Below are 10,504 nucleotides of genomic sequence, written 5' to 3'. Positions count from 1 at the left end.
GAACTCGACCTATCGTTGCGGAGGTACTCCTGGTAGCTCTTCTGGGAAAATGTCGAGGAAGTCGCTCACTACTGGAATGTTCTTTAGTTATTTCGTTTCGAGGCTCGTGTCGACGATGTGAGCAAGGAATGCATGGTATACTTTACGCAGATACTCCTGTTCTTGAATACTTGATATAATACGAAGACTCGCACCGGGTTTGTCGCCGTAGACAATGAGAGTTTCATTAGACGGGAGGTTTAGATGGACTGCTTTCTCGTAGCACATGATGTCGGCGCGAGGAAGACTCAACCAATCCATGCCGATGATAATGTTGAAGCTTTTAATCGAGACCGGCAAAAGGTCGATTGGGAATGAATGGTTATCTAGAGTTAGGGTATATCCTAAGTATATGCTATTGGTGTTTTCTGTTTTTCCATTAGCCATTTCTACTGTGAATTGTTCTTTAAGTGCGTGTGGTTGTTGTTTAAGCATGCGAGCAAATTTATGGTTCACGAAGCTTCGCTCCGCTCCACTATCGAATAGAATGCATGCATAGGAGTTATCGAGGAGGAACGTACGAGTTACCACCGTCGGGTCAGCAACTGCTTCCCCATGGCCTATTGCCAGTACCCTCCCTGCTCAGCCAACATTCTTCGCTTTGGGGAAGTCCCTCTTATAGTGACCTGTTTCACCACATCCATAGCAGGTCGAGCTCGCGCCAGAGCCGGGGACTTGGGTGATCGGCCTCGCCGGGGATTTACAGAAACGGTCGGTGTGTCCTTTCCTGTTGCCGTTAGAGCACTGCATTTCACGGCAGGGGCCGTTGTGGTGGAAGTTGCATTTGTTGCACTTAGGTAAACTTCCAGCATACTGCCTCACCGGAGTAGTATCAGCAGCGGGGGTTATCGCGGCATGCACACCCACAACTTGCTGCTTTTTAGTAGCTCGCTGTTTCTTCTTGTCTTCCCAGAACTTCCGCTTTGTATCAGCGGGTTTGGAGGGTTCCGGGATGGCTAGGGTGGTTGTTGTTGCAGGGGTTTTGACTCCATGGTCAATGAGTCGATGTGCCAGTCGCTTGGCATTGTCGAAGGTAGCGGGGTTTAATGATAGGATATTCCCTTGATACGAAGGCACTAGCCCCCATATGTACCTTTCAATCTTTTTCCCTTCAGTGGGAACCATATTGGGGCAGAGGGCCACCAGTTCGCTGAATCTGGCGGTATAAGCGACCATGTTGGTGCCCTTCATGGTCAGGCTCCAAAGCTCCTGTTCCAATTTCTAGATTTCGCCCCTTGGACAGTATTCCTCAATCATGAGGTCTTTCATCGTTTCCCATGTCGTTGGCTACGACGAGGGTTAGAGCTTTAATGTGGCCGTTCCACCACGTCAGGGCCTTTCCTTCAAAGGTGCATGCGGCATATTTGACTTTGCTCGCAGCAGGGGATGAACAGATTTCGAAGACTGATTCAGTCTTCTCGAACCATTGCGAGAGGGCAATAACTCCGCCGGTCCCATGAAAGGACTTCGGCTTGTAGTTGGTGAAATCCTTGTAGGAGCACTCTCTCGAGCGCACAGGGTTTCAACCGGAATTGATTCAGCAGGGGTTCCACCTCTGCTGGCATCAGAAGAGTGATATTGAGCCATGGCAGTTGCCACTGCTGCAGCTACGGCAGCATTCAGGGCTGCAGTATCGATGACCGGAGGCGGAGGAGGCGGCGGAGGTGTATGGTTATTTCGGGGAGATTTGCGAGGAGGCATCTTTCAGCTATAAGTTTATGAAGATAAGCAAAGTGGTAAGAATCAATTTGTAAGTAAGGTGAGAGTGACACATGGAGTAACTAACCATAGCCCAACAATTGAATGAGTGTTTGAGATCATAACAAGGAAGATTAGTAGGAAAACACAAGTGTAAAGATTTTTCCCACAGATTAGATAGACTTCAATAATACTGGTATTATCGATGTAATAAGTTCAGGGAAAATCGACCTAACAGTAGGTCTTACATCATACTAGACGGAAAAGTTTGACAGTCCTTAGATTCCTAATTAGAGTACTGGAAGTTAGGAATATTTTACAGACAAGTGCTACTTAGAGCACAGATGTTAAAGGCTAATTCTTATCCCAAAAGATAAAGATGTACTAGACATCTTCTAACGGCGATGAGTATTCCTCGGGAGAACCCTGAGGTCTCTCATTTGACGGATCACCTCTTGAAGGTGTCGTTCATGAGCCGTTTGACGAGCTCGAAGTTCCATGACTTCTGCTTGAGAGGCAACCAGATGTTGCTGCAGGGTTTCATTGGTTCTCCGAGTCCGTTCCATGTCTTCTTCAAGACGGCAGATGCGGACTGTGTTGACACCAGAGTTGGCATCAATCTCCATGACCCGGTCGATGGCTTCTCAACCTTGCTCAACATTACGAGCTATTCTGCGGATAATGACGGGCAGAGCTCGGTCAGCAGAACCACCTTCGCTGACGTTGTAAAAGCTTCAGTCCCCAAAGTATGGTAAAGGTTGACCCTGTTCGTCACTCCAGTGATTCAAGTCATTTAACCACAAGGGAGTGGGACCTGGAAAAGGTGGTCGAGGGTTGTTGTTCGGGGCTTGACCTATTGGAGTTAGGTTGTTGACTTCGGGCTCAGAGTCAAATCCATCCGAGAAGCCTTCAGCTTGATGATCATCCAACGGAATTTGGTGCTCATCATCAGACTTTTCTTCAATCCATCCTGCGTTTCCTTCATTTAGAAAGTACGGGTCACCGTGATGGAATCCAACCATTTAAATCTACGCGAGAGTAGAGGTATAAGGATATAGTATATGTGTAGCTAGTAGTACAAAATACACCTATAGTATTTTAAGATAAGGTTCTATTAATCTTCTTGTGGTATTGTTGGTAAGTTTTTAGACTTGTTAACATATCACAACCATTCTAGGGCATATGCTAATCACTCCTCGGACCAGCATAGTTGATCAGGCTATGCTATTCCCAGGACTGACAATACATCCCCGAGCTTACCTGTGATATTTAACAATCGTAATACTTTTGTTCTTGTCATTGTGACACTGATTTTAGTATGAATGCAGACTAGTATACTTAATTAAATATCTTAGTATTTAAAGTATAGACTCTTGGTCAGAGTGTTTTAATCCCAAATGGGTTCATAGTTAGTATATCTTTTATGGGTTGATATACTTAATTCACTATAAACAATGCTCTGATACCAATCTATCACACCCCAAAACCATGAACGGCGGAAACGTTCTGGGGTGGAGGACGTCATGTAAAGTATCACAACACAGTAAAAGTAAACAAGCAAACATCATCCATTGCATTAAATATATAATTTTAATACAAGCGTGTTCTGTACAGTTATAGACACCAAAAATAGTGTAAATCAAAATAATAAGATGAGTCTTGGATGCGCTCCATCTTCTCAAAAGTTGGCCTTGGTACCTGTCTACTGATGACCTGAGAATACAAGTTATTTTGAAAGAGTTTATCAACATTAAGCTGGTGAGTTCATAAGTATTTTAGTGTCGGTGTTTGTTATCAAAACGTTTGAACATGTCTCAAGTGTAAGTTTGTAATATGTATGTAAGTGTTTGTAAATGTTTGTAAAAGTTTGAATCTCTCAGAAAAACCTATATTTTCTATTAAAGTAGCCTTCCACCAAGGCTTAACTGTTTTGTATGATCGTTTGTTGTAAAAGTGTGTAATTTCCCCAAGTGTAACTATCATTATCAAAATATAGTTTGTACATTAATGTTTAAGTGAAATAATCACTAAGTATATGTAATGGGTAAATTATTATAGTCTTGTAGTGTTGTATTATAGGAACTACTGTTGTACTAACTACCTTAAACCGAATTTATATTAAGGTATCATGTGATTTGTTGTACCATACTATCGACTGGATAAACAACGACAAATGTAGGTCGTAAAATCATATGACGTTTGGCACCCGCAGACCTGCGGGTCCGGCTGTAGCTAGCAACAAGGTGTAGGATAGTCAATCCAGTATAGATCTATACGCAAACTCATGCTCTCCCTCCAAGAGACTCTGGCAACAACTTGGGCCATGACATTTAAGGCATGCTCCGATACAGTGGATCACAATTCTGATAATGTATATATGTGTCTGTAATGTATTGTTACTCGTTCTAGTATCGTTGTATATGTTCTCACAGTATAGTTGTATATGTTCTCTTTCTAGTATAGTTGTATATGTTCTCATAGTATAGTTGTATATGTTCTCTTCCTAGTATAGTTGTATATGTTCTCGTAGTATAGTTGTATATGTTCTCATAGTAATAAGTATTGACTCATGAATGAACTGACACATTGATTTAGAAATTGTAGTAGTATGATCCTGTGTTACCCCGATGTTAACTTACAAATGATGTAACTAGTAGGTATTAACATGGAAGAACTTTTATGACCATACATGTATACATGATATATAATTAATATTGAAATGACCTTCGGACGGCTACTCGATATCCCACCAGACCACATCCATATCGAGGAAAAGGAAATAGGGCGTGCGGCCTTCCTAAGCCTTTTAAACATTGATTATATAATTATACACACACAGGCATGCAATTTATAATAAGAATAACAAAGTTTAAGTAAAATTGTTTGATAAGTAAAATAGTTTGTAAAACGGTTGGACAAGTGGGATAGCTTCTAGTCATTTGTTACAAGCATTATAAGAACCTTGACACACTTTGGTGCCCTTTTAATGAGTTTACGGCCCATGAACCATGTCATGGCCGTAAACTCACTTTGAAATGTGATTCTTATGTGTTTAAGGCCTTTGATTTAATGGGAACTAGTCTAGGTAAAAGTCTAAGGCCTTAGGTGCCTGAAAAGCACTATTTTGAGCTTGAATTTGGAGTTTACGGCCTAAGACATTCTTGGGTCGTGAACTCCCAAACCTGGGTTGTTTTTGCTTGATTTCATGTCCCTAACACACTCCTATACAAGTCCAAGGCAAGAGTATATCACGGGGGACAGTCTGGGCTTCGTTTCGGGAGTTTACCGCCCAAGAACACCTTGGGGAGTAAACTCCTAAATCTAGTGATTTAGCCACCTAAATCATGTTATAACTACATAATAAGCATTATAAGACAACTAGAGAAGTGTACTCATGATTTGGGACGAAAACCCGAAGATCCGTGAGAGAGAAAATGGCTTTTCTCTAGTTGGAAATGTGAATAATGAATGAATTTGGTTCAGAAATCTATTTATAGTCCTGAGATATTTTTGACAGAAAATATTTTTATTCCTGAAATGATTTCTAATATAACAGAGTGCTGGAATAACAGTGTTGCACAAAACCATAGTGCATCCACTCTCCTGATATTTACTGAAGTGTAAACCCTCAATTACTCCAACTTATACGAAAAAGTATGAAAATTGACTATGACTGTTATAACTTCTGATGAAGTGATATTGTTTGTATAGAATGGAAATTTCAGGTTGTCACAGTGTTTCAGAATAAATTGTATAAAGAGGGAAACATGATTCACAACAAGGCTTGTTTGGTCATAAAAGAATACTGCCAAGAGGAAGGAATAAACTATGAAGAGAGGTTTGCACCGGTATCAAGACTTGAATCTGTTCGGATCTTTCTTGAATATATCACTCAGAAAAATTCTGAGGCTTATCAAATGGGTGTGAAGTGTGCGTTTCTAAATGGCGAACTCGAGGAAACTGTCTATGTGGAACAACCACCAGGTTTCGTAAATGAGAAGTATCTGAATCATTTCTATGTTCTAGATAAGGCAGTGTATGGTATGAAACAAGCTCCACGTGCATGGTATGAAACTCTGACTTATTTTCTTAAGCAATCAAAATTTAAAAATGGTTCGGTTGACTTAACCTTCTTTTTCAAGAAAGATGGTGACCATTTAATGATCGTCCAAATTTATCTTGATGACATTATTTTCGGATCCTCATATCTAAAAACCAATGAAAACTAAATTTGAGATGAGTTCAATGTGTCCTATTAACTTTTTCATTGGTTTAAACATTAGACAAAGTTCATAGGGCATATTCGTCAACCCAGAAGCCAACACGAAGACATTACTTGCTAAATTCAGAATGATGGGTGACTCAAAGGTCAAAGTTCCAATGGCATTCGGAATGAAACTTACTTCTTCCTTGGACAAGCCAACAACTGATATCACTCTAAATCGATAGATGATTGGGTCTTTAATGTAGCTAACATCAAGTCATCTAGATATTATGTTTGTTGTTTGTTATTGTGCCAGGTTTCAGGCAAATCCACATGAACCTCAGATGATTGCTGTGAAGAATATATTATGATGCCTCAAAAGAAAAACATCTCTCGAAATTTGGTATCCTTTTAACTTCGAATTCTTTGTGCAAGCATATTCCGATGCTGATCTTAGTGGATGTGGACTCGATCATAAAATCACTTCTGGGGGTTGTCAGTTTCTAGATGACAAACTAGTTAGTTGGCAATCTAAAATGCAAACATGTGTCTGACTATCTACTATAGAAGCTGAACACATAGTAGCTGCATCGTGAACTTCGCAAGTTATATGGATTCAGAATCAGCTTAGAAATTAAGGTATCAACATGAAAAGAATTCCACTATACTGTGATTCAGAAATCGCAATCACAATCTGCCATAATCCAGTGCAATACTCAAAGATGAAACAAATTGCATTGAGATATCATTTTATAAAGGATCATGTAGAGGGTGGAAACATTGAAGTACACTTTGTTAGATCCTCTGATCAACTGGTTGATATCTTCACTAAGGCCATACCTGAAACGACGTTCAATCAAATTTTACAAGGGCTAGGCATAATGAAGCAGACTCAGTTTCAAAATCCCCTTCGTAATCGGAATCTACTATTCATGTTTCGAATGGTTCCGAGTTTCGGAATGGTTCGGAATTCATTTTCATAATGCTGATTGGTTCCGAGCTTCGGAATTGTTCAGAATTTACTATTCATCAAGGTTTCGGAAATCTTATGTATCCTTTATATATTAAGTGTCTTCCAACTGGTTCCGAGCTTCAGAATAATTCGAAAGTTACTGTTCGTTTGTGTTTCTAAATTTATATTATCTTTGTATTCTTCTGTTTTTTTTTTCAGAAAACAAAAAATCACAAAAATATTTTCTTTATTTATGTTTTATCTTTTTTAGAAAATAAAAATTTTACAAAATATTTTCTTCTGTTTTTAGTGTGAATACGTTCTTTTCTTAGGTACAAATTGTTTGTTACTTCAATTCAGAACGATGAGGTAGGTATAATTCCAACTTTATGTACTAGCTAAGTGTCCCTACAAGCATGTTGCTATATGTTGACACAAGCCTCTTAAATTCTATGTCTGAGGCCTTAATGAAACTTTCATTCTGATCATTTCTTTCCAATCAGGCTATTTATTCACATAAAGTCATCAAGCTACCTTACTCTTCTCACATTGAGTTAATAGTTGATTGTTTTATCATTTATTTATAACAAAGGTACACTTTCTTCTTTGGAACCAATCTACAACTTCTCCATCAAATTTCATGCTCATAAACATAACCCTTGAGACTCTCAGCAATTGCCACTAAGATTTATGGGTTCATGATCTTAAAAATCATTATCAACATGATTTTAAGAGAAACCCAAAATCTGAAACCATTTTTTGAATTGACGTTGAACGATCAAATGTCCTAGATTTTTTTCACCAAGGAATTGATGCACACAACCTTTTTGGTTTCTACCACTACAAGTATGAAATCTCATTTTTCTTTTTGAGTGGTCTTAGTGAAATGTTCTAGACCTAAGACATTTCTTCCCAACAAAATCCAATTTTATTTTTCTGAGATTTTCATCATATATAGCCACTTAAATTATATCCAAACCTTACATGTTACACTGGTCAAACAAGTACTTCTTCCAGATCTTCTAATTTATGTTGAGTTTTGGAATTCGGTTTAAGCTTAAGCCACCCTTGCAGCCTATTTAAAAGAAGCCTTTCACTATTTCTTAATAAATAGGTGATCGTAATTCAACGGGATCCATCTGAATTTCATGTCAATTTTATTTGATATTACATAATCCCATAAATATAATTTGATTTATTTCTTTTTCTTTGGCACACTCTTGCACAAAACTCTTTATGATTTTTCCAAGTCTGGTTCTAATTCTGGTTGATTACTTTTAATTTAGAGAACATGTTTTCATGGATTGGTTGTTAATTCCACTAAGACGAGACTAAAAAAGTGGTTTATTGGCAATAAGGATTTAAATCAAGCGTATCTTTTCAAATCCATGACATCACGCATGTTAGTTACACGACGTCTGGCATATGATGAGCTGTCACAGAATCCCAAGCTACTTTTACAGGATATGTGAACATCAAGCAGTGGATTTCTCTCACCACTTATCACTGACGTTTATAAGGGTTTTCAACGGTTTGTTTTCTCTCACCGCTCACACAATTTTCAAAACCCTCCAAGTTAAAACCCATTTTCTCTCTACTGGTCATCCTCTTCCTCATAGCTACAATGGAAGGATCATCTGAAACTACTTCATTCGCTGATCAATCAACATTTGTGATCATGCTGAACACCAAGCCAAGTTAATCTCATACTCGATCTTGACTCTTCTCGTTACCAAGAAGTCCTAAGGTTGATGATTGAATGCTTAAGGTTCTCGCTACTGGATCAAGCTCTAACCATGGTAGAAGCTATTCATTTGGTCCATCTTTCTAAGGCGTTTTCTTCTACCACTTACATTCAAGCTAATGAAATCATTACCTTCAAGGTAGCCTCTAACAAGACCTCGATCAACAAAGCCCATTTCTATAGAATTCTAGGGATTGCTTCATCTAGATGACTCATCGATCCAAAATCAATTTACACTACTGCACTCATCGAGATATTTCACCAGATGAGGTACATTGGTGATACATCCTTTATATCAAAATTTAGGAACCCCTTTCTTCCTCCAATATGGAATGGGCTCTTCAATCTTTTGTTCAAGAGATTTTCTGAATGAGTTGCTGGATCTGACAATGCAAGTAAGCTTTTCTACAACATTATTTATGGCCTGTTCCATGGAATCAATCTCGATTATGGATCGATTTTGTGGACTCAACTTATTTAGAGTATTGCTTCCACCACTCGCAATATCAAGATCTCATGTGCTTGATTATGGTCCTTAATAGTCAAACGAGCCCTAAACCACTTTAAGGTTCAACCGATAACTGATTTTGTTGTAGTTGCAATTCCTATTCTTTAGAATTCAACCTTCGTGATGTCTGACCCAAGCAAGTTCACTTTTGTGGGTTCAATTCTGGAAGCAATTTCGGGAAAAGTCCATTTTGATGCGATTGTGAGCAAGTATCGCAAGCAGCCTACATCTGGTGTTCGCTCCATGTTAGATGAACTAAGAAAGGCTATCGAGGAAGAAAACAAACCGAAGAGGGGAGGAAGGAGAAAAGTGAAAGCTGCCCCTTCTAAAGTGGTGAAAACTCCAAAAAAAAAGGTCAAAAAGCAGGCAAGGAAACCAAGATCACCATCTATGGTTGTTCAGGAGGCTTTGGAATCCAGAACTCATACTAACATTCAGGATGATGCTTTTATCCAATACGAGGTGGATGACACAACATCCACTTCAAAACCAAATCCAACTGAACCAAATCCGAAGGGATCCACTCCACCATTCTCTCCGATTACCGCTACCATTCCTATTACTTTCATTCCTACACTACCACCAAATATTTCTATGGGCATTTCTCTTTCACATATCTCCATTCCTCTTTCCACACCCATTTTTACCGACTCCAGTGTTCTTCCTACTTCTACAATCATAAGTACACCATAAGTCACTGTCACCAAGTCCATTGCAGAGGAGGTACACACTTCAGGTATTCATGTCAACGTATCTGATATAGTGGCACATGCCAGCATTGGTGTGTCTAAGGAACAGGCTACATCTACAACTTCTCCCACCTTCGATTCTGATCCTGATATTCTCTTTGGGATGATCAAGAAAACATCACAAACTTTATTTTCAGCCGTTTCACCATCAACCAAACCAGTGATGATGATGAAGCCCCGATGACAAGAGGGCAATTTAAACAACTTAATGAGATGTTGGATTCTCTATTAGAGTCTTCCAAATCCTCATCTAACTATGAGTAGATGCTAAAATCCCATCAAAGTACTGTTGAGATGCTAACAAAGGCAAATGTGAAAGTCCTTGAAGACTCGACTAAGGCAATTCAAGATTCAGAGAAAACAATTTCAAAAACGACCGCAAGAGTAAAAAAAAAAACTACACCAAGACATTACATCATTTATGGATGAGTTCAGAACCTCTGCTAACCTCAAACACTGAAGCCATGAACAAAGTCATTGCAGGGTTTCGGACTTCCTTACAGGCTGAAAAGGAGGCTCTTTCCCTTGTCCATTCTGAGATCAAGCAAGATAACACCAAAATGAATGCATCTGTTGTGTCAAAGATTGAAAAGCTTTAACAAGACCTTGC

The sequence above is a fragment of the Lactuca saligna genome, chromosome 7, assembly GCF_052625555.1.
Source record: "Lactuca saligna cultivar CGN05327 chromosome 7, ASM5262555v1, whole genome shotgun sequence".
Lineage (NCBI taxonomy): Eukaryota > Viridiplantae > Streptophyta > Magnoliopsida > Asterales > Asteraceae > Lactuca > Lactuca saligna.
Note: the sequence above shows the minus strand (reverse complement) of the source record.